General features: G+C 36.5%; 1 protein-coding gene across 1 annotated transcript in view; it reads right to left on the bottom strand.

Moving 5' to 3' along the window:
- ARHGAP15 (Rho GTPase activating protein 15) overlaps window positions 1–1444 on the bottom strand; it is a gene marked incomplete at its 3' end in the record, with an annotated part of 333310 nt that extends 331866 nt beyond the window's left edge. The window contains exon 1 of the mRNA XM_084289199.1: window positions 1370–1444. The remainder of the gene's footprint in view (window positions 1–1369) is intronic.
- Between the last annotated feature and the right edge of the window lie 14116 nt (window positions 1445–15560).

The raw sequence follows: 15560 nt of genomic DNA, 5'->3' as shown, positions 1-15560 counted from the left end.
ATGCACAATTTCAAAATGAGCTTCAAGCCACGTGTGATTTCTTTCAACTCTGACCTGTATTTCCAAATGAAAAACAAGTTGCTTCTTATGATAAGGCTATCAGTTACAAACATGAGTATGTGTCACAAACTTTGCAGGAAAACAAATCTTTGTCTCTAATTCTGACTCTCCTTTGTGTGACCCATAATCAAAACGTGATATTGTGTTACTTGAACGTCTTTGTGGGTTCTTATTTCCTTATAAGTCTATAAAGGCCTGAAAGTAGTGTGCCCACAGACAGAAATGCAAAGCTACCTTTCTGATAAAAAGCTCTGAGTGAAATGTGCCTCAGGACACAAAAAGCATCTTTTGGCTAGCTGCAGAGCAGAGAACTAATTAGGCTTGATCTAAACAGCTTTATGCAGGAAACATGCTATCATGGCATTTCCACTGACCAGCTCCATGAGGAACGTTGAGAGTCCCCTCGGATAAACCAAGGACATCTGTTGTACAATTCCTTTACACCTCGCCATGCCCTATTCAGCACTACTATCAGCACTACTGATGAATAATAGAGTGGTACAAAGCTTGTTGATAACAAACAGGGCAAGAGATTCTATCAGTGTCTTCAGCCTCTAGCAATATTGAATACCAACTAGATAGGCTGCATATTAGGAAAAGGTTCTTCACCAAGAGGGTGGTAGGGCACTGGGACAGGCTCCCCAGGGCAATGGTCACAGCACCGAGCCTGCTGAAGTTCAAGAAGCATTTGGGCAATGCTCTCAGACACATAGTCTGTTTTTTGGGTGATCCTGTGTGGAGCCAGGAATTGGACTGGATGATCCTTGTGGGTCCCTTCCAACTCAGGATATTCTACAATTCTAGATATCAGCCTTCACCACTCACCAATTCTTACAGTACCTACTGTTACTAATCACCTCCCTCGTGGTCACCAGCAAGGAAGTGAGTTAATCAAACGCTGCTAAATTGCAGCCAGCAAAGGCAAATGCTGGGAAACATGGCCTAACTTGCTTTCCCAGCCAGTGCTGCTGGCCTTCTCCACTTTTGGGGACAATTACTTAGTAAAGGCAGGGATATGAGAAGTGATTAGTAGCTTGGGATATTACAGAGGATCAGATACAGTTGCCTCTTGCGTAGGACATGAGAGATTTTTTAGATTCTGAACACTAATTTTGCCTTTAAAGCATCATTTCACATGTACCCTCTTCATTATTATTATTATTTCCAAATTTTCAAACAATAGAAATAAAATAATCACGTAACACAACCTGTATTTAACACATGCACAATATAGATAGATATAGTTATTCTAAAAATCATTAGCAACAAGTTTTCTGAACTTCAAAAAGATGAATTTAAGACTCCTTACCTACAGCCTCACAGAAGTCCTTGTCTCATCTCAAACTGTCATCAACCGGCAGCAGTTTAACTATTTCAAAAAACGGAAAACATCTAGGTCACATGTCTATAGACAGCATTCGGGTTAATCTCCCTCAGCTCATAAAGATAGAAAGAAAGCAGGAAAAAAAAGTAGAGTAAAACCACTTCCTGCAAGAGCAGTAGCTAAACCATTGCACCAGTGAGTAACTTACACCCAAGTCTTGGGCAAAACTCTTCTGGTTTGGATAAAAAGACAAATTTTAAAGTATGAAAATATCTCCGCTGTTGAACTTGCAACAAACAGGGAGCATTAGATTTTGCAGAAGGTAAACATGACGTTTAAAAGGAAATGCTAAAAGGAATTACAATTCTAAGCCTCAAGACAACTTCCCTTTTCTTACCTTCAATGAAACCCTTTGAGTGCTGAAATAGCTTACAACAAATCTGCTTTGCTGATTTGAAACGAAGCTTAAGTAAATGTGGTGCTTACTGTACCGTTACTTTAGATTTCTAAAATAGTAAATTCTGGACAATCAGAGTTTGCAACTAAAAAAAAAAAAAAAAAGGACTTGAACTATTGCCTCTCTGATTAACACTTCTGCTTCTTTGATTTTCTGTTTTAGCACTTCTTCATTAAGAAGCCTTTGGAGAAGCACAGCCACACACATCTGCTGCCCAGCAGCTCACAACATTGTGGTCCCTCCTTGTCAGGCAGGAGGAACCTAGAGGGAGGGACGTCACACGGCTCCTTGTCTTTGGCCCAGCAGAAAAACCCCTTCACGCCTTCACTGATGTCTTCCCCCATGACCTTTCAGCAAGGAACGATAGCATCTTTCTGATATTTCTAGCTTGACTTTCAGAGTGTGCATTCATCTTTCTGGAGGAGCTGGGGTTCCCTTGTGGGGCACAGTGGTTGTGGTGCACACACAAGGACTGCTGTTGTGTTGATCAGGATGCAGAGCCTTCTGTTCGTGCTTTGGCAGATTAGGGGGATTTTTTCATTATTTCCCACAATGAAACAAAGAACTGCAATACAGCCTGAGAAAAAAAAGTTCATCCCCAAGTTTAGGATTCATAATTGATGAGTAGTGCCAGTGGAACTCCTCAGGAACATGTGCTCCACCAATGCAGAAATCCAGCAATGAATTCAGTGGGCTCCCTGAAGAAGGATCCTGCAGAACATACCAATATTTGGGGAAAGTTATCTGCCAGTTGGATTTGGGTAGAATATTAGCCAGCTTGGTGTCAGTGGGGAGAGAATAAGAAGGTAATCTAGATGGATCAGCAGTACAAGCTTCAGGATGCAGCCCACAAATATCTATTTTCCTTTGAGTTTTACTATTCCCATCACCTCCTCCTCCTACAGGCTTCATCCAGTATCCTTTGTCACCATCACTGTCCCCATTTTCTTCCCTGGTGTCTCTGGTTCTTTGTCTCCTTCTTTCCTCAAGGAAAACTTGGACAATGTCCTTCTTACAGAGAATCAAAACAGAAAAACACAATGCACCCAGGTAACCAAGGACAACTACAAGTTGTCCACCTTCTATCAGCTCACTGGCAAATGTCCTATGTCAAGATGACTTTTCTGAAATGTAAAGAAAACAGCTTAAAGTGAAGAGCTAAGTGCTTTTCAACACTGAAGGAAGTCTTGTTGACACAAAAATTAGTGTTCAATTGAATTGACAGAAACCGCAGAGATGGTTAGGAAACAGGAGCTAGGACTGAGGCTCAAGTGGAGCTGAGAAAGACCTTGAAGGAGAACATGAGAAATTTTGCAAAGATGCAAAGATAAAAGAAAAAAGAACAGAAGAAAAAAGAAGAAAGAAAAAATAAAATAAAATAAAAAAAAAAAAGATTTGCAGGCAAGTAATTTCCTATTGCAGCAAAACAAGATGCAAGACAGTTTATGTAGCAAACACCTTTATCATCTCCTGAAGCACATGGGAAACAAGAGGTTCAAGGACCCAAGAAGAATCTGAAAGAACAAGGGGAAACATAACACTGCTGAAGGAGTAACAGAACTATCAGGCAATAGAACGATGCTTACATCATCATTGCTGACTTTGTGCTAACTTCTATAACCTTCATTTCACAGCTAGAGATCCAAAACCAGACTCAAGACCATCCGTGTTCCCAAATGCTCACCACTTCAAGAGGTAACACATGCATGTGGACAGGAGAGGGAGTTGAACAGCATGAGAGCTGGCTGTTACAGCTCTAAACTAAGATATTTTTATTTGTAGGCACTGCTTTTCAGGGATGTGCTTTAAAGAGGGACTTTTGGAACAGCAAAGTAGATGCTATGCCTGAAAGGTGGTGAGGAGAGAAGGCAACACAGCACTTTCTCCATAAGCTAACAGCCAGTGCTTAAAGAACCTGCATTGGTATTACTTCATTGCTTGCTCTTTTATAAACATTACATGGCTCAATAGATTATGTAGTATGGAACAAATTTTAGAGCACCTCTAATTGAAAAATCTATTGTAGCTAGATATCTCTTTTTTTTTTTTTCCTCAAATAAAAGCAAAGGCATTTTTACCATTACTAGATATTTGTGGGCAGTGCGGACAACAGGACTTAATCTCTAAAATGTGAAGTGACCATCAGTAAATGTAAAAAATACCACAGAAGAACTTGTCTGTTACCTTGTCGAAAGCCTAGATTACCAAGGACATGACATTTTTCATGAAAATGTCTTTCACTGTACACCTAACATTTCAAGTCAAGTTGCATACTCTGTCTGATTTCCTTCACATCCATTTGACAGTATGTCAGTAGTGACAAAATTCTATAAAAAGATGGCAGCTTTGCATACTGCCTAAACTTATGCAGCACAAGCTTCCTGTGTGATCTCTGGAAGACTGAAAATACTTTAGATGTGCAAAAACCCATTTAGCAAAATCTAAGAGCTCATTTAATCCAAGTAAAATTAAACAGGACACGGAAATTACAGAGGCATTACCTGGAGCAGATTGCTGCTTTGTAGGTTGGCCTTTGTGTGTTTACTGTGCAAGTTAGAGACAGAGCATCATTTCTGAAGCTCAGATTTCTTGTCCCTATTTCAGTGACTCATGGCGTCATTGCTTATGAGACATGTCATCAAGCTGGTGAACATCCAGATTTCCATATCTCATAACAGAGAGCACAGAGCACTAAAGCTAAAACAACAGTTTTAATACCCACTGTTGACTGAAGATGCTGGATGCCCAGAAGCTGTTACAAACTCAGGTCTGATAAGTTCAAATGGTATCATAAGTTTAATCGGGTTCTTGAACAGGGCATCCAAGACTTGTTCTGGACCAGCTGCCTACTGGGGAGAAAAGAAAACTTGATTTTTTTTCTCATTTTGTTCAGTCTTTACTCTGTTGGGATGACTGACAGGCAGCCCATAGTCTGGCTAGTATAGCAGACACCTTCCTCTAGCAACAAATCTAATTTCAGGGAGTAAGTCAAGCCATGATAACACCAAGTGTGGGCAGCAGTCAAGCACAAGCCTGGAAGAACTGTGTGTTGTGTACAATTGCTGGCTCCAGATGAAAATTTTTGTTAATGAAAACGGATGAAGTTCCAAAACTTTGTAATTCATTGGAAAAACAAACCACCACCACTAGCAAACTAGCAGGCTATGTGATAATGAAGAAATAGTGTATTAATTCCATATTCTTCACCAGAAGGATGATATTTTTTGCATTCGTAGTGGATTTTAAAATATTTAAATTAAAAAGGGAACAAGGAGTTATATCTGCATGGGCCCTAATTCATTTCCTTGTTCACAGCACTTGCTCTCTCAGAGTGCTGATATTCATTCAGTAGACATTATTTTTTGCTGTAAGGGCTCAGAATACTTAAACACCAAAAAAAAGGTTCCTAGGAACTCATGCATCAACAAGGCCATTCAACAATTCCGCAAGCTTATAGCCCAAGATAACAACAGTCCCCAATATTACCTGCTTGAGCAATAAATGTTTATAATGTAGGAGCTTATGTGTAAATGTCAGTGTAAACATACATTAATGGTTAAATTCACACAACCCTCTAAACCGTAATATGCATTATAAATATTCTGGTATCATCTTCCAAAATCTTTTACTCTGAGCTGATTTTTCTCCTAAACAATCCATTTTACTTACTGCAGTGTTAAAAGTGCAAAAGATATTTTTAAAAAATTGTCACAGGTGGTAGAAAATAGATCCTAAGAACTGCTCCAACAGTTTAATGCTGGCTATATAGAAGGAACATATGCACTGTGACTTAAGGTCTAAAACCCAAAACACTCAAATTTTAGGAGACAAATAATCTTGCATTAAAACATCTCTTAATAGCAGAGCTGCTAAAGTTTCGATAACACATAATTTACAAAACAGCACAGAAGTTTAGGATAGAATTCGCTGAACTTTTACTTATTTTGCCTTCACTTTGGATTTAGAAAAATTCAAAATTAAGAACATATTTCTTTATTTTCACACTTAAAAAAAAAAAAAAAATCAAACACTACACAGCCAAACACTACACAGCCTTACTTTTAACTGTTAAATATATTAAAAAAAAAAAAAAAAAAAAAAAAAAAAAGTTAATGGAAACTACTAGATATGAAATATGAAAGTTCTAAATAAATCCAAGCCCTGTCTTCCAGGTGTTTTATGGCACTGAATATTTATTTTAAAGGCCAGCCTAGCCTAGAGATATTTTAATAACTGAAAAAAGCCACTCCAACCCATTGTATAGCTATACTGTACTAAAAAGAGACCAAAAAAAACAACAAGCATATGTTGATGCATTATGTAAAGACTTTCTTTGACAGGATTTAGTTACATGCAAGTTTTAAATGCAGTGTAAATGCATTTTCTGGAGTGTTAGTCCTCCAAATGCTAGAAGTGCTACAACACCAAACTGCCAAAATGGTACTTTTACATCACACCATAATGGACCTTAAAAGGGCAAATGAGTCATGTACTTTGTATGGCAAAATCTTAATCCATGGACTCGTGATCAAGTCAGAGTTGCAAGCTGGTGCTGGCAAAATCCTCTCTAAAACCTTTCCCTTCTCATTGCTGCTACCAGTGGCTTTAAGTGTGATCCAAACTCTCCACATCAATGACTTTTTGACTGGAGATGTTTCAAAAACTGTCAATGTTTTCACAGCAAAATATGAAGTGCCTTTCATTTCTATGAACCTGATACTCCAGGTACTGTTGTTTCTACCTTCATTATAAAAGCATCAGCTATATGGTGAATAACGCTAGGAAAAATACCAAATCCTGTAAACTCCCATGTTACAGATGAATGCAGAAGAAAGCTGAGACGTTCTGGCATATTCCTTTCTATTTCTTCAGGCTTTGAGGAAGAAGAGGCTTATTTCTACAGTATCAAGTTCCACTTTTGGAAAAAAGATAAAAGTAAGCATACAACAATGCAAGACATTCAGAAAAATAATGCAGTCTCCATCAAATCTAGTGGAAAATAATAAGTGCTCAGCTCTTCCTAATGCATCTTTTGTCTGTACTTTAGGTTTGTCTCTCGCTCTGCTCCCTCCCATGCTACTCTTGAGAGTGAGTCAGAAATGCCTAGGCAGTTGTGCAAGAAGAAAAAAAGTCAATAAAAACAAGAGAAAGTCAGACACAGGAAGTAAAAGTCCTCTGCAGACACATGATTGTCTTCTTTCATGTCCAGAGCAGCTTTCAGGGGAGACGATACTGCCTGAAACAAAATAAGAAAAAAAAAAAAAAAAGTTTATTAAAGGCTTGAAGACTAAAACAGGTAGTTGCATTAAACAATTCAGTACGTCAGTTCCAATCCCTTCACATGATTTTATCTGCCCATGTAATTCAAGGATACCTCTAGATTTGTACACAGCTATACTCCATTGTCCTTTTCCCCAGTCCCTCAGGCAGGCAATTGCTGTTGCCCATGCTCATAAGATATGGGAGATGTCATAGGAAATCATATTGGCTATTGGTAAACAGAGTTATCCAGATTTAAGGGAGGGAGGAAAAAAAAGACAAAAAAAAAAAAAAAAAAAAAAATCATAGAATCATAGAATCATAGAATATCCTGAGTTGGAAGGGACCCTTAAGGATCATCAAGTCCAACTCTTGACACCGCACAGGTCTACCCAAAAGTTCAGACCATGAATTGTACAACTTCGGGTTGAATATTAGAGATGTTGGCTATTTAAACATTAGGGAAAACTTTTTTAGAGCTGGCACCTACAGAAAATAAGAAGGTGGTCTTTACTTAGACCACTACAACCTGTCCCCATAAATGCATTTAACTTCATCTCACTTTAAGCAGGCAAAAAAAGAAAACACATAGCCCTCATTCTACAGCTTTTTGAGATTGTTCCAGTTTTTCAGTTCCTTCTAATCTCTATAGTCTGTGGTCTTTGAAGACATATACTTCCTTTTCCCTTATTTCTCAAGACCACCCTGTCCTCCTCTTCTGTTTCATGCTTGTAATCTTGAATTTATGAGCCCTTTTTTATGCTATATCTGCCAAATTTAGCAGGGACTGTCCTAAAGCAAGTATGCAGCACTGCTATATTCTGATCCTTTAGATACCCTAGATACAGGTTAGCACAGGAAGATCAGTTTCAAGCAATGACAGCAGGTGCCTGGTATAAAGACTTACATCTCCACTCCTCCCTGATTTTGGGGAGGGATTGGGAAGTATATTAAAATGCTGATATATCAGACAGTTTTATACAGTCTGAAGTGTGAAAACCATTCATCGTTCTTCCACTTCAATTATTTCTATTGCTCCAAATACTGCAAAAGGAGGATAAAGTGAACCAGCACTTCAGAGGGCAAGTGGTTTTTAGGGTTAGGAAGCATTTTTTTCAGCTTTTAGGAGTGTTTTGGATTTACGAAAGAGAGAGTTTAAGGCATGAGACATGACACAACAGTCCCCATTCCTTGGTTGTGGACATGGACACAGCACTTTTGCGCTGCAGCCTCTGTGTGTTTGTGAAGACTTGATTAATTACAGTCCCTTTAGCCTACATCCCCACTCACGTTTCCAATCCACCTTTATTTCAAGATGCAGTTCTCTTGCGTCTTCCATTTTTCTGAGCAAAACAGCGCTGAAAGTTAGGTCTGTTTGGAAAAATATTCCCTGCAAGGCTTTTTAAGCCTGGCTTATTCTTCCCTTGGAGTGAGGTCTCCAAATCCAACTGGCACTTGTTGCTCATTTCTCTACAGAGCCAAGAGCTCTCTTAGTTGACCTTCAGCAGCATCTGCATGATGGAGGCACCAGCCCTTCTTCACTCATGCACAATCTTGCATATCTAAAAGAGGACCTTAATACAAAAAAAATTAAAGCTCTGCAGTGTATGTCATTATGATATACTAGATGCAAAGCAGCTGTTTTGAACAGATTTGGCATATAACAGGGGTAACGTAATTTTACACAAATCATTATGTTCGTTATATTAAATTAAATAGATTAAAATTAGTCAACAATGTTTCTTAAGATCATCTTACGCATAGATCGCTTTATCCTTATATTCTAAGGTGTTATTTTTCTCCTTAACTTTCTGTGCAGTAAGCACATAAATGCCCAGATGATTAGAAGTATAAGCTCCTAAAATTCATGACTGTTGAGTCTTTTCCAATATAAGCAACTGAATAAAAGGTACTTAAGGGAAATAGAAAATTACTTTTTTTGTTTTGGTTTGGTTTGTTTTTTTTTTCCTGATCTTTTGAAGAGTGAATGATTTTTTTCCCGTCCTACAGGAACAGATTCTGGACTAATTTTTCCAGCTAGAGGCTTTAAAGTCTAAAACTCAAACATCTTGTCCTCAGAGACAATGTCATCCAAGTTCAAAGGATGTATAGCCCTGAAAAACTGATGTCTTATTTCAGAGCTAATGTCTTTGCTTTCATTGGAAGTTTGATTTCATCAAATTAAACTACTCCTCATATACTCCATAAATTGGAAAAAAAATAGAAGACAACACTGAACTTTGTGATTCTCTGAGAAAGAGCACACATACATACACACATATAGATGTATGTATATACCATATGCATAACTGGAACATTTTTCAGTCATTTTCTAATATTTTGCCATGGTAGATGTTATTGTAGATTACTTTTTTTTTTTTTTTTTTCAGATGTTTTTGAGGAGCCTCTGAACTGCAAACAGTAGTCTTGCAAAGCATTGGTCTTAATGAACATCATTATAATTAAGAGCATGCTTTTCATAACTAAATATAAAAAGATATTTTTTTTCAAGTAAGTCTGGGTCTGATTACTGATGGAGGAACTTCAAGATCTGTTTTGCTAGGCATTTCAATATTCATTCAGAAAAATGTCAAGATAACAGACTTTAGAATGTAATTTTGGTGATTCATTCTTTTTTTTTTTTTTTTTTTTTTTTTTCTGGTATTTTATCACTTCAGTTTTAATATCCAGTTAAAGCAAGAAAGTTTGAATAACATAAGAATACTAATGAAAATAAAGCAGTCAAATGCTACTTCCATACTTCTACAGAATTTAAAATCTTCTAAAAATTGACCCTTTGCATTATCCTTCATCCATATCTGATACAAAGTAATAGTCTTTGATGTATTAATTAAATTTGAGAAGTTTCTTTCCCAAATTTAGTGTGCTTGTCACTACTGCTTTTGTCCAGAAGGAATTTACCCTGTCTAACTCAAGTTCCTTCAACAACAGATGAAACTTAGACAACATAAATAAGTTTATAAAGTCATTAATTTGCCACTGAACTACGTTCAAACTAGGAGTCATAAGTAATGATAGTGAATGGGATTCTCAGATCAATCAGTCAAGTACCAGTGCTTTTTGTATACCCCTATAGGTGACATATACCATCCTCTTAATAAGCCACTTCTGCACAACTGTATGTTAAGCAGGATATGAAGTAAGAAAGCAGAAAGTACAATCAACCATTAGCTCTGAAGTCTCAAACTGATCTCCACATCTCCACAATGTGTAGAACTGAAACATCCAACAACAGGATGGTGAAGTGTAGAAATCAAATTGTGAACTGAGGTTCTCCACCGTGTGGAAAGGAAGTGAGGTGCCCTGGAGGCAGGCTGCATCACCAGCTGAGGGAATTGCTTTTCAGCTGGGTTATCTACAACCCCTGCACTGAGCAGAGTTACCCTAAATTTAACAGTGAAAAATAGGTCTAAACTTTTGCTCTGATCTGATCATTATAGTTGAACCAGAAGTTCCCACATGTGCCTCTGCGCACCATAGCCCTACCAGACTTGTCTCATGTTTAACTAATTGGACAGGGCTCTTTTTTGTTAATAAATGGCTTGTACATCCTGGAAGGTGTCTCACAGCTCAGCAATAGCACTTTTGTTCTGTTTTGTCAGTTCCTTCTGGGTTCAATGGTTCTGGCATGTTTGCCCATCTCTCCAGGCTACAGCTCATGGGTTTCCTGCCTGCCCTCACCAACCACAGCTCTACACAATTGAAGCTGTTTGACAACATCTAATTACAAAAATGGAAAGAAAAAAAAAAAAAAAAAAGGACTTCCCTTAGGTTGACAAAGGTGGAACATACAGGGCCCCCTTCCTGGGGTAATGCTCCCACCACTTATCTCTTCTCAGTAAGAGGTGGCTCCACCACACACTTCTCTACTAGAATAACTGTCATCACTCCAGTGGCCACTGATTTTTATTTATTTATTTATTTATTTTCTGACAGGGTGCACTGGCCATGTTTTCTCATTATTTGCCTTCACTGGGCTGCTCTGGAGACATATATACTGCCTTGGTCCTGGATCAGAAGGTTCATCCTTCAATTTTGTCCCATTCTAACAGATAAAACCTCTTTCCAAGCTGATGTACTGAAGAACTTTTACGATAGTCTCTTATAAAGAAATGAATGTTATCAATCATTTACCCTTAATTCATCTGAAACTCAAAGTCAAGAAACAAAGAAGCTTATTGGCACATTTGTACCCTGCAGGAAAAGAAAAAAAAAAAAAAAAAAAAAAAAAAGTCTGAAAAGGTATTAAAGGTTGTGTTTTTAAAATTATACAACCTAATATTAATGGTATCTATAGCAGAGGCTGGAATACCACTGCTGTTGATGTACCTGACAAATAGCTTATAGAGGCCTTCCGTACCTTAAGCTGGAGTTTTCCTTTCTCTTTCTCCACACAAAACCAAACTGCTCTCATAGCTTCTACATCTTATAGCTGCCACATCAAAGTCATTTTTCCAGTCTCAGTGATATAAAAACTCAGCTGTGAAATAGGGAAAAATAACCATTTTAGATGCAACTGAGACAACTCAGAGGTAGCTGAATATAGACTTCCACGTACACCCTATTTTTCTCTAAGGAGACCTTCAACTATTTTTCTCTGTAGAAGACAGAAGTACAAGAAAGTGTAGGAGCATCCTTGCAGTCATTTCTTTTTAAGTTATCTAGATGCAAAAAATTGCTCTAAAAAGATGAACATAGTCAGAATTACTGACCTCTCTTGACCACACTGGTTAAAACCAGATATTGCACACAACAGCATCTGAGCATTTTGCATAAAATTTCAGGTAAGACATTAAAACTGCTTCTACACCTTACTTGCAAAATGAGTATTTCTTAAAATTTCCTTGCACCTCCCAAGTGGAACTTCAAATAAAACACTCATTAAAAAAGAAGCATGGTGTCAGTGTTCTAAGTGTACCTAGCTACTAAAATAAGTATGTTACAGGCATGTTTCTACTGGGATTCATTAATGACATCTTAATAGGTCCCAATTCTTAACATCTTGTGCTCAAGAATCAGTGTAAATTTTGCAGATGTCTTCTGCCAGTTCTCCTTACAAGAACCACCACCACATCATGCTTCCTCCTAGATAGTAAACCAAGGCACCAGGCAAATTTGCAAAGCAGCAAAGGTGCAAGTTGGTCTCAGGAAGCCTGATTCATACTCTATTACCACAAATGTACAGGAACACTTGTCCCACTCAAGACAATCTCTTCAGGATCAGGGCACTTACTCTATGTTGCAAAAAGGGAACCCATGAGTTAGGCTGCAGCCTGTACGAATATCTACACAATCTATAATCTACCAGGCAAGTAGAGTCCCAGAAGACATAATTCCTTTCAATCTGCAGTGTCATCTCTAGTGTGTGCTCTGTTACAAAGAAAGAGTTGGAAAAGTTTTCCTATACATTTTTATATTTGCACCTGAAACTGTGATGGTAAGACTGCTATTTGTTTTTATTTCAAATGAAAGGTTTTCAGAGCTGTGTGGCCCCATGCTTATTTCAGAAGTCTATATAAATCTTACCCCACATGGGAGTAATTTTAAACATATTAAATAAAATTCAAAAAATTTGTGTGTGTCTTCCACTTTGATGTAGCCTCCTAGGAGAAATAACTATATTGGATATAAAACTTGGTCATGTTTTAACAACTTGATCATCTCTTTAAAATCTTTCAATAAAAAGTTTTTTTTTAAAAAAAGAACTGCACTTAGCTCAGATGATAAGAGGCCCTGTCCTCCACAAATTATAATATAGCAACTTTTTTGAACATATACTTTAAATTCATGATTCGTTTCATATTTTTAAAGCTATTTTTTATCACTTGATTAATTGCTTAAAACTGTACACAAAGATAAAGGGAACTTTGAAATTCATACCTTGGAGTATTAACATGTACGCAGGACTCGATGTAAATGTCAGAGAGAAAAAAGATCTAATGAACTCTTTATTGGTGAAATACAGTATTGCAGCTGCCTAGAATTTTAAATGATTTGTAGCTAGCTCCATAACAAAATAACTACAGAAGTTTACTTAGAGTGTGGATTCTCATTCAGCTTTTCTAATGTCTTCTTCCAGAGTGGATAGAAACCATTTGTTTTGCTAGAACTTGTGGCCACTTCATTTTGTTGAAGTTTAGTGGATCCTCTTAACAACAGCAAAATGTCCAGATGAAGATGGAGAAAAAGAAAGAAAGAAAGAAAGAAAGAAAGAAAGAAAGAAAGAAAGAAAGAAAGAAAGAAAGAAAGAAAGAAAGAAAGAAAGAAAGAAAGAAAGAAAGAAAGAAAGAAAGAAAGAAAAGATAAAAGAAAAAAAAAGTGCAACTGCAGAAGCATTTTTCTGTCTAGAAAATTACACCACCATAAGTTTTTCTTTTCCCTGATGTCTTCTCTGACTTAATAATGGCTTCAGGATTTAAATCCTTTGCTGCTATTGTGACTTCAAAGCCTTAAAACGGCAATTGAATGAAGTAGTTCATCTGTCATTATTCAAATATGAAGCAATTATGATGAAATAAAGATAGAATTCCATTGAGAAATGCTCCAATCAATTCTCACTTATATTTAACTAGAAACATAAAATGTTGCTTAGAAGAGTAAGTTTAGGTAATAAAACTTGGAATATAAAAAAGTATAAATTACTGATCTATAACTTACTCATTTCTGAATAAGCTTTCTAAATATATTTCACAAATATTGACAAAAGTTTAGGTTTATGATGCAAAACTATCTCTCAGCTAGTCATAAAGTGTGAGTAGCTTTTCAGAAACATGGTTTCATTGGCTCACATGCTCAGAGGTTCAGATGAGAACCTACGGAGATTTTTAAAGGACTCTGAGCAGGTCAGCGCACCCTTAAACAAGTCAGATCATGACATGTTGATTGGATCTGGAATTAAAAGTGGGGTTTATAAGTGAATATATGTAATAACTTACCTACTTTGGCCATGTCTTCATTATATTGCTGCCACCGCTTTGATGTCTGCAAATCCTGCAGAGCCCCTTTGGGGATTTAGAAATAGATGTCTCTTTTCAGCTTTATGGACACAACCGAGACCTATCCCTACCTCTTATACTAGCATTTCATGGGTAATTCCCACCTATGTCCTGCTGTATTTGGGAACAAAACTGTAACAACATAACATAGCGTAAAAAGTTAATTATTTCTTTCATTATTTTCCATATTTTTTTTCCCTCTAGACAACACATTTAGGGCCAAGTTAGTTTATATATATACCTTTCTTTCTCTTTTCATTTTTATTTAATCTATCATCTTCTTCTTGCTAATAATGTGCTGATAAAATGAAAGCAGAGTGGATTCTGAAGTAGTCAGACTGACTCCCACTATTTTACATCTTCACTTCTTCAAAGGATCCCATCTCATTCTCTATCATGCAACAAACCTCGAATAAAAATAAATAAATAAATAAATAAATAACTTCTATACCTTTTTCTTCACTCAAAGTATATTGTTCTTTTGGAAAACAAAACCATCATTTTCTCCTTAGGAAAGAGGACTGTCTTTTTTTCTAGTCTTCCTTTGCCAAAACAGAGTAAAAAAATGCAAAAATAGTATTCCTCCCCCCCAACTCCCTTTCCCCTCCTTTTGTTTTTTTAATGGTTATAATGAATTTAAGAGATCTGTACAGTATTGTATTGTGCTGTGTTGAAAAAGATCACATAAAACCAGGGATCTATATAGTCATGTTTATCTGTATTTTTCAGACTTTTTCTCATTCTACCTAGGTATCAAGTTTCTGTCATCTACAGACACTCATGTGTTGCAGTTTAATTTGAAAAATGTAATTTCTTCAGACAATCCAAGAACTCAATGTTAGCACAATTAGAAAGCGGTAGTACTTAATGCTGAATTTTAAATCAGAGATGTAACTACCAGGAAACATTTAGGGTATATACAATTAATTATTTCACACATAATTATTCCTGATATTACTCTAACTGTGATAACTTAGAGCATTAGAAAAAGCAGGCTATTTTCTTTTTGTACTGAATCTCTTTCACTTGATATTCTCTCACTAAATAATATGTAAAATACTGACACCTAATGTTAACTTTCAGTATTATTCATTTTGCAAAACTTTACGAGAACTAATGAAAGAACATGTAAAACTAGTGCTTATGCTGTCATTTTGTTTCATTCTCCTCACTTCAAGGAAAACATTTTCTGAATGTATGTATTATGCATATAAAAGCAAGGAGTCATGTTTATTTTCACAGCTCGTAGGTAAAAGAAAAAGTAACTCAGCAAAGTTGAAATTTGTGAATTTTGACTGACTCGTTTTTATGAAATTCCTCAAACAAAACACTTTATATATATATATATATATATAAATATTTAAATATATTAATATATATTTAAATATATTTATGATTGTTTATTAATAATATACCTCTCAAGAACCAGACTGTCTAGATTCAG

Source organism: Netta rufina (assembly GCF_964035555.1).
Source record: "Netta rufina genome assembly, chromosome: 6".
Classification (NCBI taxonomy): domain Eukaryota; kingdom Metazoa; phylum Chordata; class Aves; order Anseriformes; family Anatidae; genus Netta; species Netta rufina.
Note: the sequence above shows the minus strand (reverse complement) of the source record. Positions and strands in the feature narration are given on the sequence as shown.